Genomic DNA, 25,266 nt, shown 5'->3' with positions numbered 1-25,266 from the left:
CAACTATTCTAGAAAAGTGCACATCCCAGTTGCTGCTTTTTGGACGTCTGTACTAATAACTTCTACATTGTTGTGTATATTTTGCCCAGTGGGTATGAAAGGTTCTAACTCTGCACAAGCAAAATGACAAATAGTTGTTGGGAGGAAATGACTTGTGTTAAAAATGCAATGAGCTACGTGGAGATCCTTCTAATGAGCTACGTGGAGACGCTTCTTTAGGTTTTACCGATTACCTGGTCTGATCAGGCCAGGCCACAGAATCTGGGACCCAGTAGCAGGGAGAAGACACGCCATGCAGGGATTGATATATCACAATATCTGCACGAATTGTTTAATTCATGACTTTATGAAAAAGAAAATGTATAAATTAGTTGATTGCAATACACTGTGAAATTAGGATTACATATGTTTTATAATGAGGAGACCCGAAATATATAAACATGAAGTACGGTAAAAACATATTCTCCTCATAAAAGGAGCCCTCTTGTACTGTTGGTGGGAATGTAAATTGATACAGCCACTATGGAGAGCAGTATGGAGGTTCCTTAGAAAGCTAAAAATAGAACTACCATATGACCCAGCAATCCCACTACTGGGCATATAACCTGAGAAAACCATAATTCAAAAAGAGTCATGTACCACAGTGTTCATTGAAGCTCTATTTATAATAGCCAGGACATGGAAGCAACCTGAGTGTCCATCGACAGATGAATGGATAAAGAAGATGTGGCACATATATACAATGGAATATTACTCAGCCATAAAAAGAAACGAAATTGAGTTATTTGCAGTGAGATGGATGGACCTAGAGTCTGTCATATAGAGTGAAGTAAGTCAGAAAGAGAAAAACAAATACCGTAAGCTAACACATACATATGGAATCTAAAAAAAAAAAAAGTGGTTCTGATGAACCTAGGGGCAGGACAGGAATAAAGATGCAGACCTACTAGAGAATGGACTTGAGGACACGGGGAGGGGGAAGGGTAAGCTGGGACGAAGTGAGAAAGTGGCATGGACATATACACACTACCAAATGTAAAACAGATAGCTAGCAGGAAGCAGCCGCATAGCACAGGGAGATCAGCTCAGTGACCACCTAGAGGGGTGCGATAGGGAGGGTGGGAGGGAGACGCAAGAGGGAGGAGATATGGGGATATATGTATATGTAGAGCTGATTCACTTTGTTATACAGCAGAAACTAACACATCATTGTAAAGCAATTATACTCCAATAAAGACGTTAAAAAAATTTCAACAAAGGGAAAAAAAACCCATATTCTCCTCATGAAGAAAAACCCCGATACACCTGAGAAACGGGAGCGTTAACTCCTCCACTCCCCACAAAAAACGTTGACAGAAAAATGTCTGGCCAGAGAGGTGAAGCCCAAGAGAGAGTTCAAAGTAGTCAATTTTTTAAAGGAGGGACGTGAGCAACCAAGCCTGCTGAAAAGTCATATAAGGTGAGCACCAAAAAGTGACAAGTGGATGTGAAAGATATCTCCTTGGTGATTCAACCATTTTAAAGTCACGTCTGAAGCCTGGAGTTAGTTCTGGGCAGCGTTTGGCCCCTGGTCATCTCACTGACTCTGAAGGCGTCTGGTATATCCACACCACCAAGCAGCTCTCTCAGGGCCAGGCTGGTGATAGTCTTGTGAGAGCCAGAACGCCACCCAGACACTGTGTCGTCCACGCGTGCATGCCTAATGTCCATGGGCTCACTGCTCCACGCTGGTCATTTGTCTGAGAACTTCCCTCTTGTCATCCTGGCTGGGACCTCACTGCACTTTCCAGCTGGCTCAGTGAACTGGTCTTTTTTGGCATATCACTGCCCCTCCATGCCAATTTGGAGTCTTCCTTACGGCTGTTGTGCTGATAATGATTTTTGTCTGTACATCCCTGTCAGGGAGACAGTTTCCAGGGAACTCTCCTTCACTTGGTAAGGAACTAGAAATGGGGGAAGGTGGACTCTGTACTGAACTGTAGGAGCAAAATCGACATCAAGGAATTGAGTGCAAGTAGCTTACCTTGGAGGTGACCCCAGGAAACATGGAGGCTTAATCCCACTGGGGAACTCTGGAAGCCAGTGCAGAGGACGTGATTCAGAGTTATCCCAGCTGGGAGTGAGAGTTAAGGCATTTCTATATCACCTCCTCTCACTCATGGGTGGAGGGCTGCTGGGTGAGCGGAGGTTACTTAACCTCTGGTGTTCCTGCCTACTTCCGGGGCGGGCAACACGGACTCTGGCAGCTTAGGCACAAATAGGCGACACTGGCAGGTGGAAATCAGGCTGGTGTGCACTTATGGGCTATAGGGGAGGAATGTGGGCGGGGCCCTGACCGCCTCTGTAAGTCCCATGAGCTCTCTTCCTCCCCATCTTCATCCATTGTAGTCTCTAGGGAGCCTTGCTTCACTAACTGGGCTGCACTCTGCTTCTGCTTCCTCCTCAGCACAGCAACCCAGATTTTGGACCCTCCTTATGTTTCTGGGAACCTCTGAGACCAGCTCCCCCTAACCACCCTGGGCTTCTCTGTGGTCAGCCTACACATGATCCACGTGGGTCTGAGCTTTGCTCAGCAGAGTCTTGACATAAGCTCACACATACTGGTAGAGAAGTAAGGCAGGGAGATGAGTCTGTATACTTGCAAGAGGTTGGATTGACGTGCATAGTTTCCAGTCCCCAGCTCCCAACGGGCCCCCTCGGGTGCTGAGCAAGGGGGCCCTTTGGCGGGAGTGTTGCACAAAGATGGCGCCCGAAGTCTTAACATGAGACTGTGTTTCCGGTCTCCAGGAAGTAAGGAAAACCATACCCCCTTTATTTCAGCCTCTGTAGCCTCAAGACAAAAAGGTTTTGTTTTTAATCAATCAATCAGCCAAGTAACAAATGTTCATTAGGCAACCACTGTTTGCCAAGCAAAGTGGCAGATGTTGAAGGAAACACAGAGATGCTGGAAGGAGTTCTTGCCTTTGGCAGGTGTACAGTCTAGATGAAGAGACCACGTTGATAACATGTGACTCTAAGGTAGTTTGACTTAATTTTTAGAACAAACGTGCCAGAATTTTTACACGGCATTCTCCCTCAGATGTTCCTATACTAAAGTGTTATCATTTCCTATCACGTCATGTTGATTATTGTGTTACACAGCTTTGCACAGCAACATGTTTGTGGTAAGTACATGGGGCGGCAGAAATGTGAAAATGACACGATTTTTCTCAGTTGCCACATAACCTGAGGTTATTCTCCTTTATCACCAGACAGTGGTGTACCATTTTTAGTAAATATGCACAGGGCTTGGAGAAGCATTTTAGAGAAAACGCTAACAGTGCCGAACTAGCAGCAGGGCATGGAGGCACATTTATTTCACCATTATTGGATGCTGTAATTTGAACTTGTATAGAGCAAGGGATTTTTAACTTCAAAAAGCCTAATTTAGGATGATTCTTTCTTTACATGGAGGAGAGCTGATTTCTGGAGATACAAGGTACTACTGTGAACCCAGGAATTGATATGTATTTTAGCCTCACACAGCCCTATAGATCAATTTTGTTTTCCTTCATTTGCCAGATGAGGAAACTGTGGCTCGGAGAGCTGAGATAACTGAACTCCTGCACACCTGGAAGTCAAGGTAGGTGTGAATGCTGGCTCTTGGGACTCCATAGTCAGAATAATATACCTGCTGCTTCAGCCCAGTGAGAAGCCTCTCCCAGCAAGGGCTGCAATTAATAGGAGCCTTGTCTCTTCATTGAGGTATAAAAAGAGACCGTTGCCAAAAGCCCTGCTGGATTTTGTTTTCAGGAAAACCAAGGTGGACGCCTGCCAGGGGCTGCCACAAGTTAGCTGGCGCTGCCGAGACACAGAGGCTCAAGTGACGTTATCTTTGAGAGTAACAATCAAATCTGTGCTATCAACCTGGATTCGAAAACCCAAATCTAATTCTTTGGGTGAGAGATACAGAGCAAGGGAGAGGGCAAGAAATGTTCTAATAAAAGAACCGGTGCCGTGTGAATTCCATTTCTTAGAAAGAATCTTAAGAAGTTCTTTCTTTTGTCTGCATTGTCATCAACTCTTTGCCTGCTGTGCTGGCTTTCTTTCCACTACCCCTTCCCCTCAATGTGCATCGAAACTTCTTTCTCCTCTTTTGTTCAGTTTAGCAGGAAAGATCTTTGGAGCAGAAGGAATGGGCACCTTTAGCAAGCTCAGATATCAAATAATTTTTCACCTCCCTGTAATTGAAATCACAGGATCGGGATTTGCTTCCCTTTGGCCTGCTCTTCTCTTGTTCTCTGGGATCACAGATGGAGTGGGGTGAGGGTGCTATTGACTCCCCACGGCTTGTCATCTGACAGACGGACACACCAGCCAGGAAGGGGTCTGACTCTTAGAGGAATTCTTTTATCCTCAAAGGGGCTTCCTGCAAAGGAAACCATTAGTGTTTTGCTATTGGGTTTCTACTCCCCATGGTGTCTAAGAAATCATTCATTTAATTTTGTGACATTTTGAGTGGATTTGGAGAGCTAAGCCCATTTGAAAAGGCCTGTTCCTGTCTAGGAGGACAGAGGAAATGCAAATAAATTCCAAATGGTCAAAGCCCCAGCAGCCTGAGTGTGGGCCGGCCTGCATCTCTCTTCAGCCTGGGTTACATGTCTGAATAGCTGGTGATGCATTACCCAGCCTCTTCCCTGGCCACGGCCAGGAACTGACCCCAGAAGATGAGAAAACTGGCCTGAAGTTCAACAGCAGAGAGCTTAAGAAATCTTAACGTCTTAAAGAGAATGACACTGCACATGTTCCTTCCTAATTCTCATCTGGTGGATGAAGGTGAGGCTGGGTGTCAAGGTGGAGAGTACATGCTCTGTCCCATGCTGGCCATGTCACCTGGGTAACGTCACAGTCATGCTTTTAAAAGATGTAGCAGTTACCTGCCCTGTGGGGTTGTTCTGAGACCAGAGGTGAGATTTTTTGCGTAAAATACTTAACATAGTACCAGTACACAGTAAAATTGCAGTAAACATCAGGTGTCACTAATACTGTTTTCAGTATTGCTTTTACGTTCATGGTAGTTATCCACGGTGATTTGTCATGTGCCCTGTTGGTTACCAGACCAGCATTGTCCAATCAAAATATAATGCAAACCGCATATGTAACGTTAAGTTCTCTAGTAACCACATTTAAAAAGTAAAAGGAAACGTAAAATTAATTTTAATGATATGTTTAATCCCCCGAATAAAAGACTATTGTCATTTCAACATGAAATCAGTATCAAAATTATTGAGATATTTTACATTCTTTTCTCCATCCTAAGTCTTTGGAAGCTGTGTGTACTTACATGCATAGATCATCTCAATTCAGATGAGCCCCATTCCAAGTCCTCAACAGTCACATAGAGCTAGTGGTTCCTTCCATAGAATGGAGAGGAGGTAGGTTCTATAGTCTATAACACAGAGACTATACACCCTTGACATTTGGGGGAAAAAATATGTAAAACCATTAGAGGCAATTCTCTGGTGATTTCATTTTTTTAGGTCAAGCTTTTGTTTCTTTTTGAGTCAATGTGGACGATTTGTGTTTTTCTAGACCCTAGTCTATTTATTCCATTGAGGTTTTTAAATTAAGTACTGTTTAACCTACTGTTAACTTTTGATCTAAAAAACACCTCCTCTGCTGGTGGTTATAGCCTACATTCCAGTCCTAACTTCATGTAACAAAGAGATGTACTCCTGTTCACCCTCACAAGGTACACAGTTACTGAAGAGAATATACACAAGTCTCTTTTTTGAGAAATCTTAGTGAATTTCAATTTAACACAGACTGAGAAGTGTTCTTTGTGTTTAGAGCCAGGAGGTCATGATGGTTAGAGCAGATCTGGAAGCAGAGCTGAAACAGAAGCCACATGACCATGAGCTGAGGGGTCAAGGGAATGAAGGATGTAGAGATACAGAGTATTCTGAAAAGAGGTCCAAATAAGGGGTGAGGAAGGGGCGGTGCCCAAGATTAAGAAATGACCAGCTATGTGGTGGGCAGGCTGACACCCACGCCAGATCTTTGCCTGCCCAAACCTATCCTGTCAGAGAGAAACCTCCCCACCCCTGGACCCAGGAGATCTCCCCAGATACAAGCTCACGTGGCAGCTTGTGCTTCTGTTTTTTTAATGTTTGTCATTATATACTCATTTTGTATGTATTATATATCATCTGTCTCGTTCACTAGACCCTAAGCTCCATGAAGGAGCGTGGGGTCATGTCTGCCTTGTTTTCCCGTAAGTTTTCTTGTACCTGTCATAGTGGATGACACCTAGTAGACTCCCAGTCAATATTTCTTAAGTGAAAGAAAATGAAAAATGCACTTCAGCTTTGATTTTGTGTTAGATGGGAGATAACTGTAAGGTGTGAGGAAATTACCATCAGTGATGAAGAGGTTGAAGCTATGAGAGAGTATAATTATAGCAACATCCTTCACAAAATGGGATTAAATGGGACTAAGAAGAAATATAAAAGGACACCTATTGAGAAGGAGGAAGAAGAGAGACACCCATCTTTTGAAGAGGATTAAAAGATTGCTGTAAGTGTTTGTAAGTGAGAAATAGAAATTTGGAGCCACTATCTCTCAATAACTCTGTCTTGATGAAATGGGATGAAGGGTGGTTGAGGGGATTAGTGAGATCAGTTGCTGAAGAGAAAGGGGACGGGAAAAGAAATGCAGAAGGACAGGTAAATAAGCCAGTGATGGACCTTGGGATTCAGCAGAAGATGGAGAGCATAGATGGGGCTGTTTCCAGCCCCTCAGTAGCCCAGCTGGAAGAGCAGGTGGATGAAGAAAAGCTCCTTGGAAGATTTCAGATGGTTAGGTATATGGTGGAAGACCAGGGGATCAAAGATGTTGAGGATCTGGGGAGAGGATCCAGGGGACTAGCTCTGGGGTGTGGACCAAACAGGTGAGAAATTATGACCAAGAGGCTGTAATTATGGGAAGCATCAAGGAACAGAAGGATGTGGGTCAGAGACGTGAAGACTGGAGTTTAAACCTTCAGAGGTGGAGTTGTTCCCAGTGATGGCATGGCCCCTGGAGAGAGCAGGGAAGTAGGTAGCTGAAGCCAATGGAAGTGAGGATGGGGTTTTAGATGGCTATTGATAGCCCTGGCATGCGTTTAGACCATGTGTTAGAGAAGAAGACAGGTTTCACATCTTGAAGACCATGGAATGGGTAGTTGATAGGTAACAGAAGCAAGGAAAGGTGGAGCTAGACGGTCATCTGTGAACCAGATTTTGTCCTTTGTCCCTCTTGCTGTCTGTCAGTTTCCCATCAGTGACTCCCAGACTACAAACCTTGTGTGTAAGGCCTGGGCAGCTTCATGAAAGTCTGCAGTGAAATTGATGCCTATCCTTCAGTTACCTGCTCACAGTTGGGAAGGTGAAAGAAATTTACAAGCTTAGCAAACTTTCAAACTTACCTAAGGATGATAAAAATCTTAAGGGAAAAACTATTTGGGATGTAGGCCAAAATATCTTCAGATTAATCAGATGTTCACCAGAGGCCTGGACAGCCTGTCAGCCAGTGACTGAGACATATGAAAGATCCCATAGTAAGTCTGGAGCAGAGTTGAGGCAACAGACAGACACAATCTGCCTTCTCTGAAGCATCTGGTTTTTAGGGCTGCAGGCTTGTCTCTCCAGGGAATGTATGATTCTGCTGACTGATGAATACAAGAGAAAGGAGTGATCCACTGAAGCCTGGCACATGGTCTGCTGCTGTAATTACTTGGCAAGTCCGTTATCACTCTGGCCCTCGTTTCTTCATCTGGAAAATGAAGCTGGTGGTCAAGATGGATGGTTTCAAACAATGTTCCAGTTAGAAAACCTGGGGGACGTCTCAGCACACCCCGTGGCTCTTGTTCTCATCTCCTTGGCTTTCAGATTCTTGATCTCATGGTCCCAGCTTTAATACCTGTCTTTGGTGACTTATTTGAACCTCCACTTTGGTTTTTTGGATCTTGTCTCACTACTCAGCTCTTACCTATACTCATTCTTCCAATGTGAGGATCCCTACCAGCTTCCAGAAATTGAGTTCCTCTTCTTTTTCCAAAGGAACCTTAGGCACCCAATCACCAGAACACCTCTGAGTCTGTGCAGTGGTACCCAGCTGAGAACTGGGCATTATACCTTCCACATCCAGTCCTCCCCTTCGTGCTAGATGTCTACATCCAGGACCACACGAGGCTACATTCATGTGTTCATGAGGGGAGTTGAGCTCAGCATCCTCCTACTCTGCCATCTTGATCCTGCCTCCCCAAATCCATGCTTTTAAAGGACAGCTCCCTCACCTTTGTCAGAACCAGTCATCCTCCCTGTGAGAGACTTTGTGTCTTGTCATTGATCCTCTCCTTCTCTGTATGACTTTGAAGCATTCACTGTTTACTAGCATCTCTCATTCTGAGACAAAGAGAGAAGATGCAATAGGGTCACAAACTTGCAGCTAGAAGATGGATAAGTTCTGGAGATCTAAAGCCCAGCATAGTCATTATAGTCAACAATACTGTATTGCATACTTCAAAGCTGCTAAGAGACTAGATCTTAAATGTTCTCACCACAAAAAGGAAATGATACTTATGTGACACCATAGAGGTTTTAACTAATGGTATGGTGACAATCATGTTGCAGTATATAAATGGATCAAATCAACACACTGTACACCTAACACTTATACAATGTTATATCAATCATATCTCAATAAAAAATAAAAATATTGGTTGGCCAGTATTTACCGAAAAACCCAAACAAACTTTTTGGCCAACCCCATAATAAAATAGAAAATAATTTATATAGGACAGGAAGAGCCGGGACTTGTGATTGTGTCAGACTGTGTCCCTACCTTGACTGCAGGTTCTTCCGGCACATCCAGGATGATGCTTGTTTGGTCCAATACATTCACCATGTTTGCACTGTGGTTGGCACACAGCTGTGGAAAGAGAATGTCATGAATTATTTCTAGGTCAGTTTAAAAGAAAAAATGGAATTCAGTAGATTCACTTGTCTCTTTGTTAGTAAGCCACCAGGTAGTTTGGCAGTTTGAAAACAAGGTCTCAACTTTTGATTCACGCTGTCAATTTTGATAGTTTTATGCTCTATATGATCCTTACTTCTTTTTCACTTAGTTGAAGTCAGTCCTGATGGAAGAACTAAATATATACATATAAAAATATTTATAATATATATAATAAATACATATAATAAGATTTAATATAATAAATATTGTGTATATTTTATATTCCTTATAATATTTATAAATATTATAAATATAAATAAATATAATATTTATAAAGAAATATTTAATATTTATTATATTTAAATTATAATCATATATAATAACATTTATTTATATAAATAAAATATAAAATATACACAAATAGGGCTTCCCTGGTGGCGTAGTGGTTGAGAGTCCACCTGCCGATGCTGGGGACGCGGGTTCGTGCCCCGGTCCGGGAGGATGCCACATGCTGCGGAGCGGCTGGGCCCGTGAGCCATGGCTGCTGAGCCTGCACATCCGGAGCCTGTGCTCTGCAACAGGAGAGGCCACAACAGTCAGAGGACCGCGTACCAAAAAAAAAAATATATATATATATATATATGTATACACAAATATATTTTAATAGTTAAGGTAATAGAGCTTATGAATATTTAATCAGGTGAAGAGGATCTGAACTTTTTAGACAGATGATTGAGCTCTGACCCTGTCAGGCACTGTGTTAGATGCTTTGAATCTATCACCTTATTTAATAATTTCAGCAATCCCATGAAGGAGTATTACTCACTATTTTAATATAAGATAACTGAATCTCAGGGATTTGAAGTAACTTGCCAAAGTCTATACAGCTAGTGGGAGATGGATCCATAATTTAAATCTGGTCAGGTTGAAAAGCTTCTACTCATTCCACGACGCTATCCACAGGGAGACAACCAGTTACTTGCTGTCACCCAGGAAGGTGACTCACACTTAGACACTCTTCCAGGCAGAATGACCTTTGCACTCTGTCATTCAGAAGAAGTCCCTGAGTTGGCGATTTTGGCTTGGGACTTTCCAAGGGTTCGCAGAAATATTCTGATATGGGGAAGCACAGTCAATGGCACCTTAAACTGTGGGCTTGGGGACTGAAACATTATCATTTATCCTGTTCCTCCTTCAGAAGAAACGTTAGGTTGGAGGATTAGGTGGTCCTGGGACAGAATGGACAACTCATATGTGTATATTGGTTCAGATCCCCAGAAGAGGCAACTGTAGTTGCATAGTATGCGTCCTCCCATCCTTTACCTTGGGCGGAGTGTCTTTCCATGAAGTAATGTCTGAGGATATCAGCTGTGATGGTTCAAGGACGTGTACGCTTTGCCAGTAAGTTGATGAAGGCAAGAAGTTGGGAGATGGTCTGAAAGGGTCAGGGTGGGGAGAAGGTTCTAACATTCTTTTTGGCACACTGATTCAAGTTTCTTGCCATTTGATGAGCAACAGGCTGACTGTCTGCAAGCTGAAGTCTGGTCTTCTGTACTGAAGTAGCTGGAATTTGAGGAGGTCCCAACCTTCTAAAATGTCCCCAGTCAGGAGGAAAGGACCTGCTGTTTCTAAACTGGGTATTTTAATATTAAGTAAAATGTACAAGAGTTTTCGTAAGTATTATACCATCCAAGCAGGCATTGGTAGCAGATCTTCCATATCACTCAGGAAATAAAAGGTTCTCAAATAACTTATTTGTTTGAAATACACTGAGTGATGGTCCCAAGAGTTAGTTTTGTGTAACACTACATGACTTCTGCTGTGTCATAAAAAGAATACTATGATCAAAAAATGTGAGGATGTGAAATCTACTGTATTCTACTCCTTTTGAAGATTGAGTGACATATAAATTCTGCAATAAAGTTTGTTTATGTTTTCAAACCTGTTTGACCAAGGAATCTCATTGTATTTAATATCTATCAACATCCCTTAAAACCTATATTCTCCAGCACCCTTTTTGGGAAAGGCTGGGAAATGAGAAAGTCATAGGACAGAGCCTGGGACCAGAAGCCTAGTGGTCCCCAAACCAGCTGGGCCCAAGACATACCAAAAAAACAGAACTTGTCAATCACACAGGTGGTTTGATTCACAAACTCAACTGCATCATTCTGAGCCCTATTGGTGTGCTCTCCACATGGATTATATTAATCAGATGACTGCCAAGTATGTGCATCCTTTTAACTCCTTAGGGTTTGAATGGTGGAGATGGAATAAGTTCTTTGAGTTTTGGTACCTAAACTTCACCATCAATGAAACGGGACCTATTTTCGTGCTTCTCAGAGATAGAGTAAAAATGAGGTGAAAGGTGCTCTGAAATCTCCAGCCCATGGGGCATTATCTTGGTGCTGAGTACAACTCTTAGAGGTAATGGCTGCTATTAGTATCACAAAGGAGGTGAAGCACATTTAATACAAAGGAAAGTGAAGCTATTTTGAACAAAGGTCACAGAGGGTGCATGTTATGTGAATTTAGCTTGAAGTTAGAGTGAGGAGAATGGAGAAAGTAAAAAATTCTGCCAGTGGGCTGAGAAACTCCATGCCTGTGCTCATGTTTTATATGAAAATGCAGGATAATAAGAATGTAGTTAATGAGAAATCAAAATGCCTCTACATTTTCAGTATTGAGTATTTAGGAAAATAAAAGGATATTGGTGACTTGGTTTAATTATCCCCACATCCCAACTCAAAGAAGCCCTTTCCATTTGAGGGGTTTAGTGTGCATTTAGTCCACCTTTTTGTACACATTGTACATGGATTGATTTTTATATCTAGCCTACTGTACAATGGGAATTTATGTTCAGAGATGCACAAGATCTTAAATCTATCAAAAATATTGTATCTCCGTGGTACTTTGCTTACACACAGGAGACAGACAAGCACTTATTTACACATTGTGTGTAATTACACCCTGCCCCATTCCAAAGGATTTATAGGAGTTTATAAAGAAACATATAATAAGAAATATTTAAAATAAATTCAAATTCAGGTAAAGAGAAAATAGGGTAGAAAAAATAAGACCCGGCCATAAGTAATGTTAATAAAAGCAATTTTGATGCAGCTCACTACAGTTTTATTTAAAACCTAAAGAGGATTTCATAGAATTTGACAAGCTGAATCTGAAAGACACTTAGAAAGTAAAAAGGGCCACAAATGGCCAAAGCAAAGTTTTTGAAGAAGAACATCAGGAGGGGAGTTTTGTCCTCTGGGATACAAGGTATTAGAAGCCACAGTACCTTGGGCAGCATGGTATTGGTGCAGGATTCACGAGCCAACTTCACCGAGTCAACAAATTGACTCACGTGTGCCTGGAAAAACTGACCTATGACAGAGCTGGCCTTACAAAACGGTGGAGATAGATGAGCTGTTTAATAAAGGATGTGGGCAGAACTGGTTATCCATCTGTAAAAAAATAAAATAGAATCAGCTCTCTATCTCATACAATGCCTCCAAATCAATTCCAGGGTGAACGTTGACTTAAAGATAATGGTGGGAACTGGATAATGCTTAGGAAAAAAGATAAGGAGACTATCTTTATGGTATCAGCATATGCAGTGCACCTCAGACAAAGATAGAAAAAAGGAAAAAATATTAATGCAACTGTATTAAATTACAAACTTTTGTGTAAAATATTTTTTAAAAGGAAGAAAGGAAGGAAAGAAGAGTCATGCTACAGATTAGGAGAAAATATTTTCAAAACTTACCCAATGATGATAGGCCTCTTGAGGCTTGATGATAGGCCTTTTGAGGAGGGATGGAGCCTCGTGGTACAGTGGATGGCACCCAGCTCATGGAACCACCTTGGGCTCCTTCCTTACTACAGACTGTGGCCTTGGCTGCTTCTCAGAAGGGACTATGGCAGGTCCTTTGTGAGCAGGGAGTGAAACTGACTTTTTTACACACACTTCCTATCCCTTGTACGAATCATTTATCTACATATTTTGCTTAGTGGAATCCAATTAACCTTCAAATATGAAATCAGTGGTCCCAGTTTGGAGTTATTGTACCCATCTACCAAAGAAGCTTTATGAGAACATCTGTTTTAGCTCTGGAGTCATCCTGCACAAATAGAAATCACGCCTCAATCCACTTGAAAATCATTATATCAGTAAGATCAAAATAATCCTTAGCATATTTTGATGTACCAAGATAATATTCTGACTAACACCAACTAAAACATTGATCCAATACTTGTTTTTCGATACCAACATACATTGGAAATACCTGACCACCAATACATACTGGAAATAAGTGTGGATTTTGGTGTCAAAGGACTTGAGGTTGAACACTGACACTGTCACTCAATAGGCTGGTGACTTTCTGAAGTAATTTAACATCTCTTAGATAAATTCCCTTAGTTTCAAAAGTTTTCAATACTTTAACATTAGTGCAACCATGTTATAGAAACATGATGTAACGTTAAAAAAAAGAAGAGGGCTTCTAAGTCAAATACCAGAGTTACAGTAGGTTAAAGGAAATGAAAAATAAAATTGGATATTATTCCTTCATGTTATTGATTTTTTTATTTCTCAAAATATGATATATTTTACAAGGACGAAAAAAAAGCATGGAAATATGACCTAATCACAAATCAACTGAACAAAATACAACAGAAGGTTTTGCTGTTGACTGACTTAATACAGGCTATATTTTTGCTTTCTGTCAGCATAATGACCAGGTGCTAAAAGATCTCCATTACTTGTATTTCTACTTTCTTCAATTGTATTTTTGGATAAACTGAGGATACGCAAGAATTCCTGATCTGATTGAAGTGTCTTATAGACCAGAATTTTCAGTTTGCTCCAGAGAATGTATGGCTCTTTCCTAATTTATGGATCCTTCGGTTATGCTGTTACCATGTGGTTTTTAAACTGTATTTTAAAATAGTGGTGTATTTTGTAAGACCCCAGTCTAACACTCTTTGGGGCAGTTAAAGATATTAGCTAATAAATTTGAATTAATTTTTCAGAAAGTGAGTATAGGATGAGTTCCAGCACTAAAAGCCTTTCTCCAAGGTTGACACAGATGAAGAAAGAGCGAGACGGGAATGACACAAGGACCTACCTGGTCTTCCCACCTGGGCCCGGGCTGTTGATGCTCAGCACCGAAGAGCCCAGCGCCTGCAGCAGCTAATAAACACTTTGCGTAAAACCCAGGCGGAATAAAGCTATTTCTGTTTCCCATCAGCACATCCTCAGAGCAGAAGTTATAAATGAAACCTGAATCTAGAAATCCTCACTAGTGGGAATCCCACTTTTGGCTGAGCCTTGATTTTTCATGAGCAAACGTATGGGAATCTCCTTCCTGTCTCGTCTCTCCTCTGCCTCTTCTCCAACTTTCCCTAGTCAGGGCTTTGGTGATAATCCACCCTCTCTATTGCTTTTATTTATTTGTTTGTTTGTTTATCTATCTATCTATCTATCTATCTATCTATCTTTTGGGCCACACCACACGGCACACAGGATCTTAGATCTCTGACCAGGGATCAAACCTGTGCCCCTTGCAGTGGAAACGCAGATTCTTAACCAAGGAAGTCCCTCTATTGCTTTTATTTGTAGGATGTCTCGCTTCAAACTGTCCATAAGTTACAAATAGAAAAGATAAGAATACTGATTAGTAATTGTTATATACCAAAATATATATATATATATATATTTAATAGAAAATTTAATATAAATATTCTTATTTAATCCCCAGAACAGTCCCACAAATAGTTACTATTAGCCTTATTTTACAGATGAACAAATGTGAGGTTTGGAGATGTTAAATAATTAGTTGGCCAAGGTTGCACAGTTAGTTAATTACTAACTTGGGAGTCAAACTCAGGCCCCTCTGTTTCCAGAGTCCCAGTTCTTTTTTTTTTTTTTTTTTAGATTTTAAATCTACTGTCATCTTTATTTACTTTCCTGAATTGTTCCCACTGTGCCACTTCCTTACTTTCTGAATATGACAGGTTCATGCATGACGTCCTCCTCTAGATGCTGTGCCATTAAGAAATCTCACTGATTATAATAGGTGATCATCTATGATGGATAATAAATATGCTTGTGCATTTTCAATCACAAATCCATGTCTTGCACACTGAAATGATTTTACTTGTTGCTTGATCACGGGGACTTCTTCCTCTGAATAAATAAGACTTGACTTTGCCTCTTTATGCAGTCATCTGCTCACAGTTCTGCCTCTCTCCAGTAGACTGTGTCTCCTATAGCAAGTCTCAGTTTTTTCTTAAATGCAGTAGAAGGCCCTTCACACTCTATTTGTCAGCTTGGCTTCAGGTTTTCATATTGTTGGATGCTAAGGCAGCACAGTGGTGGAAGTTTTGCTCATCATAAAGCTTTAACAGTGAGTAGAAGGTATCTTGGTGTCTTGGGTGTGGGAAGATATGCTAACAACCAGTGATAGATCCGTTGTAAAATTTGGAACTGTTTCTTTGGTATTAAATTTCACTTAAGACCTGTGCTTCTGGACAGGATGGAGTAATAGGAACGGGATTTACTCTCCTGGCTTAAACTGCTGATTGGAAACCTTCTTGTCCTCAATTCATTGGCTATACTGGATTATTTTTCTTGGGTCAGACCTCCAGAATTCTACCAGAAATCGCTCCTTTGGGGAAACCAGGCCTTCCCAGAAACTCAGGAAACTTGAACAAAGTAGCTTCAGGTGCTTCCACTTTTGAAGCTGGATAAATATCAGACAAGAACGAAGTTCACTTTAGTTTGGTCCAGGAAGAAAAAAGATTCACAGCTCTTTTAGGACCTGCACCTGAGAGACGAGCCCCCACAAGCCCTAACTCTGAAAACCAACAGGGCTCACATCTTCAGACGCAGAGAGAGAGTCCCAGTTCTTGAGATGCTGCACTAAGTGGGCAGGGCAAGTGGGAGCCCCCGTGGGGAGGAGGAGACCCGCCCATGGGTGCGTGAGCATGTGTAGAAGTTGGGGGTGAAGGTCTTCTGCACTTCTAATCTTGCACTTATAACATGTGAGCCAACTTCTTGATTGTAATAATCTTTCTCCTTTTCTCTCTCTTTCTATGTCTCTATCTCATTACAACTCTTCCTGTGCCCACTATGAATACTTCAGCCACGCTGGCCTTCTCTGTTTCTCAAACATGCCAAGGTCATCTTAACCAAGGAACCCTTACACTAGTGGTTTCCAATGCCCGGAATTCTCATGACTCTTCTCATTCAGTGGCTGCTTCTTATTATTCTGATATTGGCTTAAATGTAATCTTTGTTGTTTATATCACGATGGAATCATAAATTCCTATTTTATTCAATGTGCTATAATCAATAACTAGTGTTATTCATTGTGCTGCTCAAAGTGTTCCTGACTTGGCCATTAGGAGTCCCTTCGAGTTGCTTCCCATCTGTGCCCTTCCTGTGCCCTTTTGAGATGTCTCTGTTTTTCTTTGAGTACTTTACTATGTTCTGGTACAAAAAGATGTTTCAGGCTCATTGTATACTTTCTCTGGAATCAGCCATTTCTTCAAGGAGTTTTGATTCCTTTTAGTAGAGAATGGTATTTAGTAACCAAGATATGGGTTCTAGATGTGCTCATTGTTGCTGGGGTATCATTGTTTTTAGGCCTTCTCTGTAGACAGAACTAGAAGACACATCTCCTTTTCTTTTTCTTTCTTTCTTTTTTCTTTCTTTCTTTCTTCCCTTTTTCCTCCCTCCCTCCCTCCCTCCCTTTCTTTCTCTCTTTCTTTCTTCCTATTTATTATCTGTCTGTCTATAATGTGTATATATATATTTATGTGTATGTGTATATATGTATCCTCTATTTGTTCTGTTTCTCTAGAGAACCTAACACAGTCACATAAATGGAAGAAGAGGGCCTAGAATCCATGTGTGGAGGTTTGAAAGCTGAGTCTCCTCTGAGGTCTGGTGGTGACTCCCTTTGGGTCCACGATTTGGACTCCACAGTTCTTATTCTGTACAGGGCTGCACTGCCCAGGGAAGGGCTGGGGGCAATCAGAGTTATCTGAGCCAGGATCGGGGAGGAGAAATAGTGAGGAAGAACTTTCCAAGCTGAGGAGTTGTGTCAGCCAAGAAAGAAATGAATCTCCAACTCTTATCAATTTTGCTTAATTTAACTTTGGAGTTCTGCCAAGGCTTACACTGGAGACATCTTTTAACTGACTCCAAAACCTGATACTAGAAGCCAAGAGTCTTCCCAAGGACATGACCTGAGGGCTTCCAGCACACCGCCTGGTGCACAGTAGGTGTACGATAAACCTTGTTAACTGTGAATAAGCTCTCATAGCACTTACGTCATTTCAATGTCTTTAACTGCCTTGGGAATGGGTGATGAAGCCTTTGATTTCTAGAGGTTCCTGATGGGCAGAGTGCACCATGCTCACCTCTGAACTTCCAAGTGACTCCCTGTGTGAGGGAGCAAGGCAAAGACATAGGTTTGCTAACTACAGGTGCCAAGAGAGAAATTCACAAATGCAGTGCCCCCACCAGAATCTGAACCCACAACTTTACAATTTTCCTGACCGGAAGAATTCTCTCTCCTGCTCTACTAACTTGGCTCCAGGCTTCTCCATTTCAGAAATTGATTCTTGCCAGATGGTGGTTCATTATCTTCAGTTCAATGATTATGTTTATTTATTTAAATGTCCTTGGAGCTTCAAATCATAAACTTGGTCTTGCTCATCTTCCTTTTGACTCAGAGTAAATGCTTTAGAATATAATATTTCCCATTTAAGTTTAACAGAAAGAACCTCACTGCATTGAAACACTGGCAGAATTAAAAATACAGATTTATAAATAAAATCCACTTAAAAATTAAATATACATGGATTAAGAGCAATAAAGCTATCATAGAAAATCTAGAAAACAGAAAACAGTGAAAAGCAGACAAACTTTCTTAATTAGCGCTAACTGATAAAACCACCCCACCACCATTCCGGAGTAACCCTCTTTGGTATTTTCACTATTTGTTTTTGTTTGGTCAGTAGAGTTTCTTTTTCCTTGGCAATTTTACAATAAATAAAGTAAAAGAGATTTTGTTCAAAATGCCTGGTTCAAAGCAGAAGTGTAAGTGATTCCTTCTACTTTGTTAAGAGCTCCCTTCCTGCCTTTCTGAGTGCTGCAGGCACAGAGAGTGACCCTGGAGACAGAGACAGTGCCAACTGTAGTCCTCCCTCATGACCAGCACTGCATTTCCTGGTTAGGAAAATCCTGGAAAATCCAGGATGCTGAAAATACCCAACTCAGGCTTTCTCCTCTGGAATTCATTGAAAAGGTGACAACATTATCTACTCAGGACCCAGCTGCCCTGTTCTTTTTTCTCTTCCACATGTTTTTTCTCTGTACAGAACTTCTGACACTGAAGCAGACATTTGTACATGAAAATGATACACAGCAAGCTGAAAGAGACTGGAATCTCTCTCCTTATCTACCTCCATGTGGCTGCTGACAACAGAGATATATAACTTCTGGGGTACATCCAACACATGAGCGATTGGGACATCCATATATCACCCATTTCTTTCTTTCAAGAATAGTTTCCTAATTTTTGCAATCACTTGACAGGTCTATATTTCACTGCTTTATCTGCTTTCTCCCCATCACTGATTGCTGATATAAATGTGGGTAGCAAAGAATCATTCTTAAGACTTTTCCCTGAGCTTTAGAGTTGCTACCAACTGCTTTGACACAAAAACTACAAATAAAAATAGGCTCCACAATGAGTGAAGTCAACTGGGAACTTTTATTTAGAACCCAATGAATTGGTGTCTAGAAATAGGTTTTCCATCTGTGTGCAGCCTCTTGGCAAAACATGTGCATTTTCACTAACCTATGTGCTAAATTACTGAGCTTTACTGCATTTTAAATTATTTCATATCCAACTCATAGTTGCAGAGATATGTGGCATTCATCCAAAAAAAATTTTTGGCTTAAGTTTTACTCTTCTATGGATTAGGACAGAAGCAGACTTAAAACAGAGTGTTACTGGTCAGAATCTACCCCCTGCACGGGCCAACTGCAAATATAATAGTTCAGTGTTTGGCAGTTACCTAAGTGAAATTGCCAAAAAAAAAAAAAATGTTTAAGACAAATCTTTACCCCCATTAATGAACGAGTCCCAGGAGAAAGAAATAATGTAAAGCTTAACATATGCCAACAGCTGTTGTGAATGTAAACAGTCATTCCAGCTTGATTAAAGTCATCAAATTTTGTTCCCCCATTCTACCATTCATTCTAAGTAGAACGATGCCCTGGAAGTGACTAATAGTAGAGGGACCAACTTTAAAACAAAACTAAACATCTAGATAAATATCGTGGATTAAAGAAATTGAGCCACTATACACATATTCCAGTGACTGTACCAATTCCTTCACTTCTCATTTGAGTAAGTTTGAGTCATACAGAAAAATACGCTTGTTACATTATGATAATTAAATCTACTCCCAAGGATGAAGGTCTATTACCATTGATTATGTTCTCAAAACTGGATCTATTTGTGGGTTAGAAATAGGTCTATTAAAAACAAACTCATCTAGCTGTTGACTATCTTGATTACTGCCTGTAGGTGTATGACGACCTACACCCATGTCGAGCCAATTTGGAAATGCTCAGGCCCCTCTGGAGGGGGTGAAGGCAGGGCCTGCCATGGTTGCATTTCCATTGAGACAGATGGCCACCAAAGAGTAAGACTCTTAGGAAGCCCATGTACTCAAGATGGTCCAAGAACAAGGCATCATTGTTTAAGCGGGGGCTACCTCAGAGTCTTCTGTCTGTCACTTATATGTGTCTGCTGAGTAGGAAGAGAAGACTGCAATTAAAATTAAAAGTGCTGCTGTTATTTATTGCAACTGTGCTTTAAAGAAAAGAATTCATAAGAAAAAAGATTGCAAATAAATACACCAAGAAGTAAAAAAAAAAAAAAAAAAAATTAAAAGGGCTGCTTCACTAAATGGCTGAAACTGCTCAATAGTAGAGTGAGGGGTAGCAAAAAATAGAGAAATGCTATTTTCATCATTATTTGGATCAGAACCATGTTTATAGCTATCTAATGAAACAACTCAGCAGACCTGGTCCTTCAACATTTAAAACAATTATTCGTGGAGTCTTCAGATCAATACTTTCATAGTACTTATCTAGAGAATATAAATTATCACCAGAGTTTTCATTTAACAAAGGCAGTGCAGTGGTTAAGAGCTCAGGCTTTGAAATGAGGCTGGTGTGGGTTTGAATCCCAGCCCCACCCTTCACTGGATATATGACCTCAGGCTGGCCATTCACCCTCTCTGAGACCCAGTTTCCTACTCTTACCAGAAAGAATGTTGGTTAAAAACATAGTACATTATCTAATCACAGTTGAATTTCTGTATTACCCAACACAAGTCAGGAATGAAATAGGCCTCCACTTTTCTAGTCAAGTTGCCAACTACCAAAGAAACCTCTTATTTATTCAGAAACTACTTCTATTACAACTCTTCAGATAAAAATTGGCCTGGGAAAAAATAAAAATAAATATTGACTCTTCAAAGCAGTGTCCTGTGGTTCTTTGCTTGTGGCTTGTCATCCTGTTGCTCCTCTGGGGACAGCAGTTGTGGTTTGAAGCAACGATGGTTCCTATTAGACCCAACTTAACTTAATCCTATATTCCCCGAATCTTGTTCAGAAATTCTTATTCTTTTTCTTCTACAAGCTGTATGATCCTTCTCCCTCTGATTTCTGCTGTACTCTGTGTATTTACCATTCAACTTCTTTAATCTTTTTCTAATTATCACAGGGCCAAACTATCACCCACACATTGGAAATGTTCTTGATTGGAAAGAAAGAGTAAATCCTTCACTTCTTCTATCCCTTCTTTCCTGGAAACCCTGCTCTGGTCTCCCTGCCTCCAATCTTGCAGTCCTTCAAACTAGAGCAGGAATCATTTTTCTAGAGACAAAAAATTATGATCTCTCTTTTCATCCTTCCTCCTTTAAATAGTTCATTGGTTCTCCATGTCCTTCAAGATGAAGGTCAAGCATCTTTGCATGGCTTACACGACCCTTTACAATCTAGCTCTTGCCTGCTCCTTAATTTGCTTTCTCCATCCCCTGGCTCCTGCAGACCCTTCACCTGGCCACACTCCCTCTTGCTTTCGTGTCTTTGCCCACACTGATTCCATGCCCTGGCCTCCAGGGCTCCCCCTTTCTTCCTGCCACGTGGCTGACCACTGCTCCTCATTCAAGAGTCAACATAGGGCCCACTCTCCCCAGAAAGTCTTCCCTGATCCAATCTATCCCCTACCAGCCAGTCAGGTGCCCCGGATATAGGATCTGAAGAAGGGTTTATGATGGAGAAGAAAGGGGATAAAGCAAGTGAAAATGGGCAATGCACAGTGGGCTTTCAATAAATGTTAATTCTTTTCCAGTGATGAAGAACAACTCTGAACATTATCTAGCCTGCTCCTGGGTTGCCTTTCAGAGTTTCTTCAAAAAAATTATACCTTCTTTTTTTTTTTTTCTTTTTTTTTTGCGGTACGCGGGCCTCTCACTGTTGTGGCCTCTCCCGTTGCGGAGCACAGGCTCCGGAGGTGCAGGCTCAGCGGCCATGGCTCACGGGCCCAGCAGCTCCGCGTCATGTGGAATCTTCCCAGACCGGGGCACGAACCCGCGTCCCCTGCATCGGCAGGCAGACTCTCAACCACTGCACCACCAGAGAAGCCCTATGCCTTTTTTCTTGAACCTAGCACTTTCCTAACCCTTGCTGCAAAAGCATATTGAGCATCTTGTCAGCTGTATAAATTATTATCCAACTGAAATTTGTTCTCCAAAACATTCTTATCAGCCCCTTATTCCAGGATAAATGTGGCCTTATCTATCTCCTTAAATAGATAGGGTTCTAAGGATCTTTTTAAAGGTCTCTCCCAGCTCTAACATTCTTTGATCATAAGATTTATCTTGGTAAAACTCCTTAACACAGATGAAGTCAAATTTCTGGAACCTGATTATACAATTTAAAGATTATCTGGGGCCTCAGTGCCTCCTCCTCATCCCCTTCCTCCCCTCTACTGTGGGCCCTGGAGTCATTTTTACTTCTCATAAACTCCCCCACGTGGGGAGGCAGAAAGGAGAGGCAATGCTAGCACCACAGCGTTGGTAAAGTGCATGATGGGGGAGGTTGAACTGTGGATTCAAAGAGACTTCTCAGATTCATCATCCCTCCACGTCTTTAGACTGACCAAGATAAGTTAGCTGGAAAATTACTAGACTTCTAATTTTTTTAAAATAACAATTGCTGGGCCCACATAAATCATGAGATCCCCACCATGGTGCTCCAATGCTTCCTTTTATTTTTTATGTTTTAATTTTTATTGGAGTATAGTTGGTTTACAGTGTTGTGCTAATTTCTGTTGTATAGCAAAGTGAATCAATTCTACATATACATATATCCACTCTTTCTTAGATTCTTTTCCCGTGTAGGCCATTACAGAGTATTGAGTATAGCTCCCTGTGCTATACAGTAGGTCCTTATTAGTTATCTATTTTATATATCGTAGTGTATATATGTCAATCCCAATCCCCCAGTTTATCCCTCCTCCCCCCTTACTCCCCTGGTAACCATAAATTTGTTTTCTACATCTGTAACTCTATTTCTGTTTTGTAGGTAAGTTCATTTGTACACATATTTTTAGGTTCCACTTATAAGTGATATCATATGATATTTCTCTTTCTGTGTCTGACTTACTTCATTCAGTATGACAATCTCTAGGTCCATCCTTGTCACTGCAAATGGTCCAATGCCTCCTTTTACAACTTTCAGCGAATCCCCTTTCTTTAACTAAGCTTTCCTGGGCTTTGCCTGTCTCTGCTTCTCTCTGTGCCCTGTCGCACTCACATCTCTCTATTTTGATGAAACATGAAATGCAGGACAAGAGGGCTCAAAGGCTTGGAACATTTAGCTGTTTCAACCTGGCATCTGCTATTCCCCTCAGGAAACCTTGCTGAACTTGCCCGTGAATGCTATAAAGAGATCTCCTAGTTGTAACATCTGAGACTGACCTGGAGACTTTGTGTAGGACTTTGCAATGTCAGCAGCAGCTTAGCTATACGTATTCCACACACCACCGCTTTTATAGCTTGACTTAGAGCTAACTTCTGTTTCCAGCTCCAGTGCCAAGAGCCAACGGCTGCTTGGGTTCTAGATAGCTTATGCTGCCCTAGAACTTTCTTTTCAATGCAGCTGACACTGCAGTCCTTAATTATCCCAGGGAATATCATGACACTGCTTGCAGAATGATGACTGGGTCCTGGTAGCCAGCTTGAATGCTGCTGTTTCTATGACTTTGCTGCCCTGGGTCTGCATTGTCCCCAGGTGTCTTCTTCAACCAAGGCCAGGCAAACTGGTGAGTCCAGTTCTGGTTTGAGTTTAATCATTACTGACTTGGTTTCTTTCTTCTTAGCCATGGCCAAGGGTGTTTTGGCAAAGTTTACCAGACTTGAGTTGGGGGAAGAAAACAAGAGTCATGTGTGATCAAAACCTTTTCTAAACTGTTTATCACCTCATGTCCCTTCATAATACAGCAGACCTCAGAAACTGGTCTTGCTTCCAGCTCATGAATTGTGAGAGGAGAAATCGAGTTGACGGCTGCTGTCATGCAGATTGGGATCTGGCCACACTGTCAGGGCAGTATCCTTGATTAAGGGAGCTTTTGAATGATGATAGCAGCCTAATATTTCTTAGCTGTGTTCACATAATTGTAACATGGCCCTAGTAGTTTTGTTAGTCTTATCCCCATATTACAGATGAAGGAATATGGATTTTTCTATGGTCATAGAACTGGTACGAGGCAAAGCTAGGCATTGAACCATGGTGATGTGCCTACGTTTTTACCAGGATTTCATACTATTCCTTCTCCTTGGATCGCCTTTCCAGGTTATGGTTTTTCTATTCAAGTTTAAAGCAATGACTATGCATCAGAGAAAGCCTGGCAGGACATAGCCATCTTCAACTCAAGGTGTGGAGGTTGGGTGAGTTCTGTCATTAATTCAACAAGTACTTGCCAAGTGTCTTACTAAAGCCTGGCACCAAGCTTTGTCCTCATGGCCATGGTCTTGTGGGGACACAGGCTCTCGGCGAATTGTTATAACTGGGTGCTATAGAAAGGAATTGACCAGGTACAAAGACCATAATGAGGCCCCAGTCCTAAAGACCAACTGGAATCTGAAGGATGAGTAGGAATTATGCTTATGATGAGCCCGAGGAAGAGTGTTTTAGGTGGAGAAGAGGCATATCCAAAGCCTGGAGGCCAACTAAAGGCATTTAGCTGAGGTTCTTTGGTTCTCCAGAAATCACAGAGGGGGTGGGGAGGGGGGGAACAAAGCTCACAGTTACTTAGGTACATGTGAGGAATATGTGGGTATACCTAGGCATGGAATCTTTGGGGGCCACCCCTGCCAACCTCCTGCCCAGCCACCTCCATGGAGATGTAAGGAAGCATGGAGGCTTATTTCTGAGTTTCAGTTGCTCCAGGGAGTTGTATATGTGGGGAAGAGGCCAGTGGAGTCCAAACCACTGTGAATCAGCACAGGATCATCAGTAGAGTGAAAGTCAGGTTGAGGTCTAATATAAAAATAAAATAAAGCCACCCAGCTCACCATTTAGGCAAGGAAGCCCAGTCCTCCAGTGAACTGTAATCATGTGGTTTTTCTTTCAAATATTTTTCAGAGTTTGTTATTCACTAATATTTAAAATCTTGGGAAAGAAAGTGCTATAGGCTAGATCAGGGCTATCCATCAGAAAAAGATAGGAGTGATCCTAATACATTTTATTTCTGGGGGCTTTATGATACCCAAGAGTCTTGCTGTCACAAGTGGAGTTTCCTTTTTGGAGTGATGGTATCATCTCTGTGAATATCATTGATCCTGGTTACACACTAAGCTTTTATTCATTGATGAATGCTCTGTGCAGGTTTGTTCTCACTGGAGTGAGACCAGTAGAGGCACTAGGACAGTTATGTAGCAGGCGAGGAAGGAGAATCACTCATTCCAGCATCCCTCAAATATTTGAGTGCCTACAGCATCCCAGGTACAGTACCAGGCACCGAAAAAATACACCCATTGCTGGAGGTCACTGGGGCGCATGGTTTCATGGGGGAGAGGCTGGGGAAAGAGGAAGAGATTAAAAAGGGACCCAAGAGAGGGCTGGAGACAAAGCTCACCTGCTTTCCAGGTGTACACAATGAGCAATGGGGCCAAGAGCCCAGGCACTGGGGAAGAAGCACT

The sequence above is a fragment of the Mesoplodon mirus genome, assembly GCF_964341445.2.
Source record: "Mesoplodon mirus genome assembly, chromosome: 9".
Taxonomy (NCBI): domain Eukaryota; kingdom Metazoa; phylum Chordata; class Mammalia; order Artiodactyla; family Ziphiidae; genus Mesoplodon; species Mesoplodon mirus.
This window is presented reverse-complemented; position numbering follows the sequence as displayed.